The sequence below is a fragment of the Falco naumanni genome, chromosome 8, assembly GCF_017639655.2.
Source record: "Falco naumanni isolate bFalNau1 chromosome 8, bFalNau1.pat, whole genome shotgun sequence".
Taxonomy (NCBI): domain Eukaryota; kingdom Metazoa; phylum Chordata; class Aves; order Falconiformes; family Falconidae; genus Falco; species Falco naumanni.
The window spans coordinates 24,795,480-24,808,876 of NC_054061.1; the positions used below are offsets into that span (position 1 = coordinate 24,795,480).

At 39.9% G+C, this 13,397-nt stretch overlaps 1 protein-coding gene across 9 annotated transcripts in view; it reads right to left on the bottom strand.

Moving 5' to 3' along the window:
• The window catches only part of MBD5 (methyl-CpG binding domain protein 5), a 145,248-nt gene that overhangs the window by 83,880 nt on the left and 47,971 nt on the right, over nucleotides 1–13,397 (bottom strand). For all 9 annotated transcript variants that reach the window (XM_040602749.1, XM_040602748.1, XM_040602744.1 and 6 more), the window contains exon 2: nucleotides 7,283–7,380. The gene's annotated coding sequence lies outside the window, so the exon portion shown is untranslated. The remainder of the gene's footprint in view (nucleotides 1–7,282; nucleotides 7,381–13,397) is intronic.

Here is a 13,397-nt window from a genome sequence, read left to right on the forward strand (position 1 = left end):
CATACATGTAATGGGTATATATTTAATACTATACTATGAGAATACAATATAAACTGAAAGCCACTCTACATGAGAACTTCATTCAAGACAGTAAGTATCTTCCAGTCAGAACACCTACATGTCAGGCTGTTCCAGGCTGCCATTATGCCTACTGTCAACTGTTCATTTCCCTACAGAATCTATCCTGTGAAAATATCACTTGCTGTCACTCAAATGCTTAAATTATGCTTAAGATAAAAAGAAAATTAAAGGAAAAAAGATATACACCTGAACCAATATAAATATCCACACTGGAAAAGGTATAAAACTTCTAAACAAGCATTAGTAGTGTAAACAAAAATGCTGTGTTAGAATTATCTAGGTGAGGCTACATTACATATATTATAATGCATACAGTATATATTATACATTTTTTCCTCTTCTGTCTTTTATTGAAGGTATACCTGTGGCCAGGCTTCCTTCTCCATTTCCCGTTCCCTTTGTCAGGACAGCAATTAAATGAGAATTCTGTCATGTAGCTACCCTTCTCAAACTATTACCAATTTATACATGATTCAACAATGACCGTTTCCATTTATGTATCAATAGTATAAAAAAATAGCATTTTGTTCTTTAACATCTAAACAACATGCATCTCAAATACATTACAGCTACTTTGGAAAATTCAGGCTGTGATCTATGTCCTAAATAATTTTAGTTTCTGTATTAAGAACTCAACAGATGGACAGAGCTGATCAATAACGATGTGACATTTAAAGTTTTCACAAGAGCTTTCAATGGAAAGTTTAGTTCACCTATCCTGTTCCTAAGCGCTAGTATTTTTGTCCCCACTCTCAGAACGGTACCTATAAGCTTTCATACACTGAGGATAAAAACCAAAAGAAATTTAATGAATCCTTTGAAGTGATGCAACCATAGTTTGGGAGACCAAGTTAAAGCCAACTATGGCAATTATGGAATCATCTTAGTGATCATCTTGCCTCATAAATATTTTTCATGAATGTAGTAACAAAAAAAAAATTATTCTGTTTTCAGTGACAGCTCTGGGATATCAACACAGGTTTTCAGAGGAAGAGTGGTTCTTTTCTTCAGAAGCTTTGTGTGAGCTTGAATTTAAAAGCATTGCCGGTTTTAATTTAAAAGTGTTTCGCTGAATGGGATCCTTCTAGGGGAGGAGACAAAGATGTTTGAGATTCACTGAGCTGGACCGTAGAAACTAACTGGAGTAGGGATCTCCCTTCTGTGCTGATAGAGGCCAGTTAAGAATCTGAAAAATGCCAATGCCTTGTTTAAAGATAAATGAACAAAAGCAAGAATTCAATTTGAAAGCTCTTATTTCTCACCGTAGGAAAGCTGTTGTGGCTATACTTAGAATATATAAATTGCAGCTCCTGGTGGTACAAGGTCAGATCAGATGTGGATCAGCGCTGGCAATCTCCAAGCTGAACGTGCCAACTTCAAACTGGGGCTGTACGTGAAGCCAGGGGAATGACAAGAGTTCATGCCTTCCCACCAGTCCCTTTAGAGAACCAAATTCTTGCTCAACTGGAGAGGAGCTCAACACAGAGCCAAGGAAAGCTCCTGCACCCTCTCCCTGCACATTGTAACGAGGACAGAAAGAAGGAGAAAGGCCAACTTGGCCAGGCCTTTGCAGTGGGGACACTTGTATCTGGGACAAGCACCCACTGGTCAAAATCACCAGCACCAGTTACCCAAACCAACCACTGGCTGATGAATCACAGCACAGACATCTCCCCACCTTTTCTTTTATATTTTCACCTTCCTTAAGCATTTCAACAGATTTTCATCAAGACAGTAGGCCTCCAAGGATGGGAATTTATAGTAAGGGGAAAATAAAACAAAATTAAAGAGCAAAATGGAAAAACACAACATTCACAGCCTTTCAGGCCACCTTCATGTAAAGAAAAACAATGGTTTCTTTGGTTTTCATTAGTAGCCAGTTTTTAAATTTGCTACCCCTGAGCTTCTTTTTAGAACACTGTTTTTTTCAGAAGGAATTATGAAAACAAAAATCAAAGATCAGAGTTTGGTTTGGTGTTATAACTTTTTGTTCAGTTTATCTTAAGATTCATGCTGTAAATATTTTGTGTAATTAAAATATAATGGCAGTAGCTCTTATCTGTGATTTTAAATCCATAGCTCTTCAAAGGAAAACAAAGACGATGTGGCTTTTACTTCACAGAAGTATCTTGATGTACTACAGGAAAAGGATGGATATTTTAAAACTAACATCGCAGACTCAAATAATAAAAAAACCCCAAAGCTTTCTGGAGATATCCAGGGTGCTGTGACTGTATGAAGCCAACCCTGAGGCAACTAATTCAGAAGCTGTGTGCATGTATGCCTAGCTTTGCTAAGAATAATTATGTATTAAAAAAATGTTAATTTTAACAGTTTTGCTATGATGTTATTAATTTTTAAAAAAAGAGATGCACTGCAGTACCACAAACATTCACATTACTTAAATATTTAACTTTGAAATTACAATTAAAACCTCTGAGCTTGATTAATTTGGTAACAATAGAAAGTGTTGGGCATATTTGCTTTTGTTCAGGGTGCCCACTGTTCCAATTCTTCAAAATGTAAAGTCATCGTAGTTTGCAAGATTTATTTACAGTATATGTTTCCAGAAAAATTCAATATGTCAGCCTGTGTTTTATTTGAAATTTGTTTCAGAAGGACCAGCTCGAAAAAAAATGGGGACCACTGAAAACAAACTTCTTGCTCTAGTGAAATGTGGAAAACTTGGCAGAAGAGGTAAAAAATTTCTGCTAAAGGCAAAGAACGACCTATCAAATCTATTATATTCAAAGGTACTCTAAAATGTACCTAAAAGTACTGATATTGTAATGTTATACCTTTTTTTTTCCAAAAGCCTTTAAAAAAATTCTGTAGAAGAAACCTTCCAAATTAAGTAGGTTTCCCCTTATTAAATTTAAGAAGGTAGAATTAGTTTATATCCTGCATTAGAGAAAGTAACCTGGGATTTCACAGAAAACCCAACCCTTTCATATGAAAAGATGAGAGAGAGACAGAAAATTGACTGTTCTCAGAAAAACATTAGGGCTTCAGAAAAGACAATTGGGCTCCTTGGTTTTAATGACAACCCAGGAAAAATTGTCTGTCAATCCGGACTGCAGACTGCTTTAGGGAGAAAAATGATGCAACACGACACTGCTCCTCCTCTGTCTTACAATAACTGCAATCAAAACATTAGTAATGACACAGTTCTAAGACAAACTATTTAGAGAAGCATTGTGGATGCAGCGCCAAGTCATATGTTATATACTTCAGTATAATTAAACAGCCCTATAAATTCTGAAGTTTGGATAGCGAGAGGCCTGATTTTGTGCAGTGATACATCATGAATCCCAGAATTAGGCAGTTCAGAAAGTTCTCAAAGACTACATGGCTTGCAGCTGGAGATGGCACAGGGGACTAAACATGTTTATCGTTTTATCACATAGTATAAAATTCTATCTAACTACTAGAATTTTCCATGTACTGTTTGAAAAGATAAAACACATGAAACAGATGTAAACCTCACACATCCTCCTTAAGCCTGCATAAACAGTTTTCTATTTTATTCATGCTATATTTCTCTGATATATCTTTGCATGCTTTTAAGTGATTAACAAGAAAAAATATTATGAGGACTTGTATCGTTCTGGTTTCTTTCACATGCTGAAATAAATAATACAAATCAATAAGCACCATCTCAGTTTATGGATACGGAAAATCCACAGTGATCATGCTAAAATTGCTACACGCGTATTAAAAATACCCATTTTCCAATACAGAATTTAAAAGTTTTTTGAAACATTCAGTTTTGGAAATGCAGAATTTCTATGTACACATGCACTATAGCAAGGACAGCATTTGGCAGACAGCTGATCTTTGCATTATGGTTGTGTGTAACCTTCCTAGCATAGCAGAGAGGCAGAATTAGCTCCTCCGTAGCACTTCAGTCACGCCAAAGTAGCTACAAGGCTGTTGCACAGAAGTTGACTTGCATCAGCTGACTCAGAGCATGAGTAGAAAGATGTGCTACCTTCAATACCCATCTGTGCAGACTCACCCTGAGAAAAAGGGGTGCAAATCTGGAGCCAGAATAGAACTGTAATTCTAGAGAGTAACTGAAATGAGGGAAGACTGGTACTGTGTGAGAACGGATAATGAACCTGGAATAGAAACCAGCTGACACTGGAAATTACTTGGATGAGGGAGACTGAAAACAGAGATGCAGGACATGAGACGTACAAGGAAGCAGGTTACAAGTAAGAATGGCTGAGTGTGAAACTGAGAACCAAGAAGAATGAACTCATGACTTCAAAAAAAGATGCCTAGGCCAACGATTCTTTCAATTCCTAAGATCTTCATGTAGGATCACCGTTCTCGCTTTTCTGGCTTGAAACAATCTTCATGGAGTGAGTAACCCAGTTCTGCAACTACTGTAAAAGGTATACAAACCTCAGCAGCCCATCAAAAGAACTGGCAAGGGAAGCTCCTAGCACAGAAAATGTTTCTGAAAAATAACCTGGGCTTCAGAGATTGGTCTTTGCCAGAAAGACTTAGAGAAAACCTGTTGCTAAAAGCTACAGTGAAACATAAAGGCAAATTCTTAATTCCATCTGCAGAGCAAGGTCTGAAAATTATATAGTACAGAAAATATGTACACACGAAACAATTAAAAATACTAGATAGCTGCATACTGATTAAATGTCACCTATTGAATGCAAGAATTTCCTTCTATGGAGAAAAATAGCATGTTACCACATAATTAAAGACTGCATGATAATGTACAAGGTACAAGTGGGTGAACCAAGGTCACTAAGGTTTTGAAGTATTAGACTGCAAGCACAGTAATGCGTATTAAATAGAAAAAGCCCCTGCATTTAAAAATAGATCAAATGGAATAGAAACAGTGTCTGCACATACCTATACAGCTGTGAACATTTTAGTATCGATAGACAAAAAGTACAAAATAAAAGCTAAGATACCGACAAAGAGAGTTAAATGTTTTTTTGGATTTTGTAGAAGCATCCTGAGGTTTATCCGTATGTACGTATTAAAACTTTAAGGAAGTAACTAGTAAAACATTAACATTATAGAAAGAAATACTTTCCCTGCCCCAGTTTTTCACATAGAAGAAATGTTTCCTCTTAATCCAAATGCAAACTTTGATAATTATTCCTCCAAAACATTTGGTTTTCCTTTACCAAATGTTGCAGATGCCCACTTTAGAACAAATAAAAACATATGCAAAGGTCTATCCTTGAAGGAAACAGGAAAAACAAAACAAACCCAAAAATATAACCTCAACATGGCAGAGGTAAAAATAACCTCTCCCAGCTCAGTAGTGTTTATTTTTTAAATGAAAAAGGTCTTCCATTTTCAGGGTCAAAAAAAAAAGGGGGGGGGGGCAGTTTAAAAAAAAAAAAAAAAAAAAGAGGACTGCCTTCAATTCTTTCTTAATTTGAGCTTTCCTCTAACAGTTACTGTTTGTTTCCTTATTTTAGGTCATGTAAGTCAGCTATGTGTGCCGCACTTTTTAACTCCTTCCCATCTGCTGTTCCCTTACAGCATCATTTGGGAGCTGCGAAAACCTAGAGCGATGCAAAACCCAACACAATCAGGGCTGGGTTAGCCCAGATACATCTGCCAGTGTCCACTGCATATGGTGAAATACGAGTAACATAATGTTTTAGTGCCCTTGCAGTTAAACTTGGGCTGAAAAAAACCTCAAAAAAGAAAAAAGGGGGTTTCACAGGAAAGCCCTGACTTATGCAAAAAGATACTGAAGGGGCAGTAAATCAGAGATGCATTACAAGCACTACATAAATGAGGTGCTTTGTTTTTGTAACACAGAAGTGAGACAAAACTCTGATGCTGTGTGTTCCAGCCCTGATGCTCCATCAGGCTGGGTCTGGACTAACTGTGCAGTTCCAAGAATTCTCTATTCATACTGCTTGAAAAGTCAGTTATAAGGATCTGCAGAATGAGCCCCTTCCAGCAGATCAAAGCTGCCCAGACATGCTTAAAGGAAGACAATTAGTTATGAACACTAAACAAACTTTGTACCAAGTAAATCAGTTTTCACTGTGTTGTAGTGTACGGTGTTGCGCTGTAGGTGAAGAGTATCAACAGGGCCACAGCATCCTAACAATGCAGTAAGTTTTGTTCTTCACATAAACAGCTAATAAAAGCTATTCAAAGTTCAGATTTCAGAACTAAGTAGCTTATTCATTAACTTATCCATCCTCTTATTCAATAGTATTTTACACGCTTCACTTCGAAAAGTCTCAGATGAAGCTGCTGTACTGAGAAGTTCAAAAATGAAGCTGCACCCTCATTTTGGACCTGTCTACTAAAACAAAGAAAAGCAAATATGTAAATTTCCAGTGAATTAAAGTGCCCCATTAGGAGTTCAATTATATTCTGAAATTATGTCTTAATTGGTTTGCTCATAGATGAACTGTACAGCTAACCAAAAATCTACTGCCATATAATCATCACTAAATTCCAGATATTGCCACACATTAAATTAACAGGAGATAATGAGTGGGAAAATTAGCTTTATTTCCATAACTGAAAAAATTCTTCCCATATTACCTAGTGTTCTATATAGTTAATTTCAAAACAGAAAAAAATAATACACAAAACTCTCCTGAATCTCTAACAACTATTTTGATCAAAAGTCCACATTCAAAAGAAATAGTAGAAGAAGAGTGCACATCCGATTCGTGTCTCTAATACTTAATTAAAAAGAAGAAACATTTCTAAATCTCTATAGAAATCTTCAAGAGATTGACCGCTATTTTACTTCACATGTTGCCGGCTATTTCTTTTCCACATAAATTTTCTCTTTTTGAGTAGTATTCTCCATGCCCAACTATTCTTCAGATTTTAATGTACAAGGTACTTCAGGTTCTCATCAGTATTGCACAGAGATACTGCAAAAGACCTGCATTTTGAAAAACTTGTGAGAAAAAAAGAACAAGGAATAACATCAAATGCAGAAAAAAACAAGCTAAGGACTCATGTTGTTGTAACTAACGGGAAGAAAAGAAACTCAGCTCATTCCATAAAGCTTATTTTCCACATTAGTAGGATAAAAAAACTTACTAAAGTTAGGACTTTTGGAAGTATAGTCAAGGCTTCTGAACTTCAGCTGCTATTCAATTTTGGTTATTTTTGAGGTTAAAAACCCACCTGACTCATTACTTATATACAAATGCACAATATAGATTATTTTACTTACCTTTGCTGTCTGAAGGAAACTGATTTCAAAGATCTTGTCTGTAAATGATATATTCTTCAATATTTATGCCTCCAATGACCACCATCATCAATAAGTATCTGAAGAAGAAAACCACAACAAAGCAGTACATAAGCCAGGTTAGTTGCAACTAGAATGAGGATTTTTAAAGATTTTATTTATTTATTCAAAAGGCACAAAAAGTATTATGCATTTCATACAATAGATGAATTTAGTACCTACTATTAAAAACAAATAGACAAGCACTGGAGCCATTACATGGAAAGGCATTTATCTACTTGAGGCATTTAACAATTAGACCACATTAGTCTATTTAAGCCTAAATACACAACATTTGGGTAATTCACTGTTCTCATACCAAAATAACACCAGTAATCATCTCGTAAGTTAAAGATTAGAAAAGGCACATAAAATTACAACTTGAAGTGTGTTATATTATATGCACTAATAGATTATGAAAAGTTAAACCAACTCCCTAAATTCTGAAAAGCCAAATGAAAAGTAACTTTAAGACGATGTCCCCAAAAATGCCAGTTACAGTTTAAAAAACTGTTAAAACGCATTATTCATATATGTATAACCATACAGTATAATTTATGAGTGCTGTTTTCATATTTCAGTCCTTTAACTATGGAAAGATGAATTAAGAAAAATTATGATGCATACAGTAAGGTCAGCATCAAATGAACTAGTTATGTACGTACTTCCTTTGGAATCAACTTAAACTAAAATGCCCAACAGCTACAACTTTTTTTTTTCAGGTCCCAACTTCTTTCACTGAAAGACAAACCACAATAGCCACAATAAAATTTCCACAGAGTAGTGAGGTTGCCATAGACCTCTGGAGAACTTTTGGACCACCATGCCTGTTTAAGCAGTGCAACCTAGAGCTGGTGGCCCAGGATCTTAACCTTGTGGACTATGAACATCTCCACGGATTGAGACTGCCCACAGCCTCTCTGGGCAGCCTGGTCCAGTGGTCAACCACCCTCAGAGAAAAATGATGTTTCCTTATGTCCAGAATGTCCTGACATTCTTTGCTCTGGAGAACATTTCCTTAGTGAAGGAACTTCAAAGCATAGCGTAACGAGACAGAAAGTTTGAGAACAGGCTGAAGTCAGTAACACCAACCCTTAGGTACACACTCGACAGTATACACAAAATTAGGCCCCATTGGTACCCGTATAACCTAACATATGCCGCAATAATTTTGAAATCTTTCAGTCCTCATTTAGCAACACAGATGCAATTAACGGAAAACTAATCAAGTCAAAAGGCTTTCACTTTGTAAACAACTTTCCCTTCTACTCGGTTGATTCTACTTGGTTTACTCTTTCTCAGATTATGGAGAAATCCAACTCCGAGCAAAGAAAAACCTTTTGCTGCCTCCTGACACTGTACAGTCACAGCAGCAATCCAGCTTGGGTTAGCACAAGCAACTAAATCATCATGAATATATTTTTTTAAAAAAACCATTATTTACTTATTCACCCATTTATTTATTTGCAGGCCTAGGACATCTGATTGCCAGCTGTCAGGGTATGTGTGGAAAGAACTGGATCACTACATCACTTGGCAGGCTCTGTGGACAATTTGCTGCTGCTTAAAGCCATAATAGTTAAATATTATTATAGTTAATATAATTAATATAAATATAGCTCTATTAGCAAAACTACCAAGTTTTTGCAGATTGCCTATATCTATACAAAGTTATTTCATCTCAGCTTTATGAAAACACTCTATCTGAATTGTCCATGTTTGTGTCTTCTGAAGTCAATCCAAATCCCCCCAACTTCCATAATCCAAAAATAAGCACCTTGTAAATCAACTTCTTCCACAAAATAGCAAGTTATCGAATACTTAAATGGATACTCTCTGCTCTTTCTAGTGCTTCCAGAATTTTAGAAAGTAGAAGAAATAACTGCCAGATCAGTCTCCGAAATAGAATTGCATAGGCTATACCATGATTATGCTAACTCTCTTCTTCTAATGAAAAATCTGAAAAAGAAATTGAACGTATGCTGTGCCTTGATGCCTGCCAAACTGAGAGTTGATGGATTGCTATGGGGAAAAAAAATCCAGATACAAAATGACCCTATTAAAGTATTAAAAAGCTGCTGTGTAGGAAACTGAAAGCAACGCTGCCCCAGCAGACTGCCACTGCATTTTCAGATATGGTTCAAGCCAGGGTTGAGGGGCAGAGGAGGGGCGGAAAAAAGCTTTTTAAAATAGCTAAGGCTAATGAAATACCTTGAGGCACACAGTAGTACTCTGTGAAATAAACAGATGAACAACAAGTTCTGCTGATAGGCCGCTCAGGCACTAAACCCAATCTAAGATACCAAATGCATTGCTGCGTTACTGTCCGCCGTGTAAACCTTACACCCGAAACAATTCCCTTCAATTCAACAGGCCTACATCTTGTGCAGTCATGACATATGCTTGTTTTGCTAGCTGTACTAGTCTCTGGCCATGCTTTACTGGTTTTATATGCCAAACCAATAAAGTCAGAGGAATAAACTGGTATGGAAGCCAAAGCAAAATCCATCAACAGATTTGTTTAATAAGTTCAGCATGGAAGATACTTACCAGTAGGTACAAACCAGAAAGCACACCTGCTGACAAGGAAATCTTAAAATTGAAGATGCAAAAAATGTTTGATTTTTTTTTTTTTTTTAAAGGAGAACACATAACACGTTGCATTCATTTCCCTGTAGTTGCTCCATTTCATTGTGCCATTTTAAACAATTATTCTCCAAAGTGGTTCAGAATCTTGCTTTTCCTAAAGGTGACTTCACACATATAACTTGGTGTTGAGGCTTTCTATCAATTGCCCTTCAAACTTTGCATTCAGATTTCTTAAGAAGTTGAATCGTATCCAAATGTCCCCAGATTTTTTAAGTGCCACTGAAAATATTTCTTTTATTTTCGCCTGACAAGTAAATCATTCTCACTTTGCCTTTTGTATTAATAGATGATATTTTCTTATTTTTGTTGACACATCCTGTACAACCAAAATCCAGATTTTTGAACTCTGCTCCCATTACAGATGTTATTTCTGAACAGATTTAATCATCTTTCCCTCATATATAGCAACTGCAATAACTGTAATGGCATCATTAATTTTGTTCTCAAAACCTCCAATCCTCCTTGAAGGAGTTTGACCATCGCATCACAGGGAAAAAGTTTCTTCTGTGTCAAACCACATGCTTCAGGGGAAACTTCTAAACCTCTAGGGACCTGTTCATTTTGCTGAATGGCACCCAAGAACTTTGTCATTCCTTCTTCATATGATTTTATGATCATCATCCTAACAACCAGAAGGAGTCACTGTGACCTCATCTTCAATTAATGTATATTTACCAATGAAATTAAAACTTTCTTTTCAATAACACATTATCTTGTTTACGGTATCTGATTCCGGTACGCCACTTGGCACAGACACAAAGACACAGTTAAATGGCACTAGAAATAAAGGGACAGTCACAACGAAACTCAAAACAGTTATTTTCCATCTTAAAGAAAATCGATATTCATCAAATCACAGAAGGGTTTGGGCTGGAAGGGACCTTAAAGCCCACCCAGTTCCCACCCCTGCCCCGGGCAGGGACCCCCCCAGCCCAGGCTGCTCCCAGCCCCATCCAGCCTGGCCTGGAGCACTGCCAGGGATGGGGCACCCACAGCTGCTCTGGGCAGCCTGGCCCACCGCCTCGCCGCCCTCACGGGGAGAGGTTCTTCCTGATATCTGACCTGCATCTGCCCTCTCTGCGCTCAAAGCCACCCGGTGCCCTGTCACACGTGCCCCTGTAAGAAGCCCCCCCCCCCAGCTTTCCTGCCGGCCCCTTCAGGCGCTGGGAGCTGCTCTAAGGCCCCCCCGGAGCCTGCTCTTCTCCAGGCTGAACAGCCCCAGCTCTCCCAGCCCGGCTTCCCAGGAGAGGGGCTCCAGCCCCTCAGCACCTACGTGGCCTCCTCCGGGCTCATTCCAACAGGTCCATGTCCTCCTTATGGTGGAGGCCCCAGAGCTGGAGGCAGCGCTGCAGGGGGGTCTCACAAGAGCAGAGGAGAGGGCAAGAATCACCTCCCTCACCCTGCTGGCCACGCTGCTGGTGATGCAGCCCAGGATTCGGCTGGCTTTCTGGGATGCGAGCATGCAGTGCCCCTCCATGTTGAGCTTCTCATCCACCAACACTCACAAGTCCTTCTTCTCAGGGCTGCTCTCAATCCATTCTCCACCCAGCCTGTATTTGTGCTTGCAATTGCCCAGTCCAGATGCAGGACCCTGAAACTTGGCCTTGTTGACCTTCATGAGGCTCGCACAGGCCCACCTCTCAAGCCTGTCGCAGTCCCTCTGGATGACACCTCTTCCCTCTAATGTGTCAACCACACCACACAGCTTGGTGTCATTGGTAAACTTGCTCAGGGTGCTCTCAATCCCACTGGCCATGTTGCCGACAAAGATGCCAACAGTGCTGGTCCCAGTACCAGCTCCTGAGGAACACCACTCGTCAGCGGTCTCCACTTGGACATCAAGCCACTGACCACAACTCTTTGCGTGTGACAATCCAGCCAATTCCTTATCCACCAAGTGGTCCACCCCTCAAACACTCGTCTCTCCAGTCTAAAGACTGGGATGTTGTGCAGGACAGTGTCAAATGCTTTGCACAAGTCCAGGTAGATGCCATCAGTTGCTCTTCCCTTATCCACCAACACTGTGACCCCATTGTAGAAGGTCACCAAGTTTGTCAGGCATGATTTGCCCTTAGTGAAGCTGTGCTGGCTGCCATTAATCACTGCCTCATTTTCCATGTACCTTAGCATAGTTTCCAGAAGGATCTGATCCATGATCTGGCCAGGCACAGAGATGAGACTAACTGGCCTGTAGGTCCTCAGTTCTTCCTTTTTTCCCTTTTTAAAAATGGGGGTTATGTTTCCCCTTTTCCAGTCAGTGGGAACTTCATCCGACTGCCACAACTTCTCAAATATGACGGACATTTGCTTAGCAACTTCACCTGCCAGTGCCCTCAGAACCCATGGATGCATCTCATGAGGTCCCATGGACCTGTGCACCTTCAGGTTCCTTAGATGATCTCAAACCCAATCTTCTCCTACGGGTGGGCAGCTCTTCATTCTCCCAGTCTCCACCTTCATCTTCTGTGAGTTGGGCAGCGTGGCTGGAATACTTGCCAGTGAAGACTAAGACAGAAAAGTACCTCAGCCTTCTCCACATCCTGGGTAACCAGGTCTCCCATTTCCTTCCAGAGAGGACCCACATTTTCCCTAGGCTTCCTTTTATCGCTGATGTATCTGTAGCAGCTTTTCTTGTTGCCCTCTATGTCCCTGGCCAGACTGAATTTCATCAGGGATTTAACTTGCCTAACCTGATCCCCAGCTGCTCAGACAATTTCTCTGTATTCCTCCCTGGCTACCTGTCCTTGCCTCCACCCCCTGTACGCTTCCCTTTTGCACCCCTTTTCCCTCCAGGGCTTTATCCCATGGTACTCTACCAAGTAGATCCCTGAAGAGGCCAAACTCTGCTCTCCTGAAGCCCAGGGCAGTGAGCTTGCCATGTGCCTTCCTCGCTGCCCTAAGGATCTGAACTCCACCATTTCATGGTCCCTGCAGCCAAGGCTGCCCTTGAGCTTCACATTCCTGACCAACCCCTTCTTGTTGGTGAGAACAAGGTCCAGTATAGCCTCTCTCCTCGTTGGCTCCTCTGGTACTTGGAGAAGGAAATTACCATCAGCGCATTCCAGGAACCTCCTGGATTGCTTATGCCCTGCTGTGCTGTCCCTCCAGCAGGTACTGGGGTGGTTCAAATCCTCTGTGAGGATGTGAGGCTGCTCCTGTTTGCCTGCAGAGGGCCTCATCTGCTCGGTCTTCCTAGTCAGATAACCTATGGCAGCCCCCCACTATAATGTCACCTGTCCCTGACCTCCCTTTAATCCTGACCCATAAGCCCTCAGCTGGCTCCTCATCCATCCCCAGGCAGAGAACTACACAGTCCATCTGGTCACTGACAGCCCCTCCTCATCTCTCCAGCCCGTCCTTCCTAAAGGCCCTGCATCCTTCCATTCCAACCCTCCAGTCAGAGGAGCAT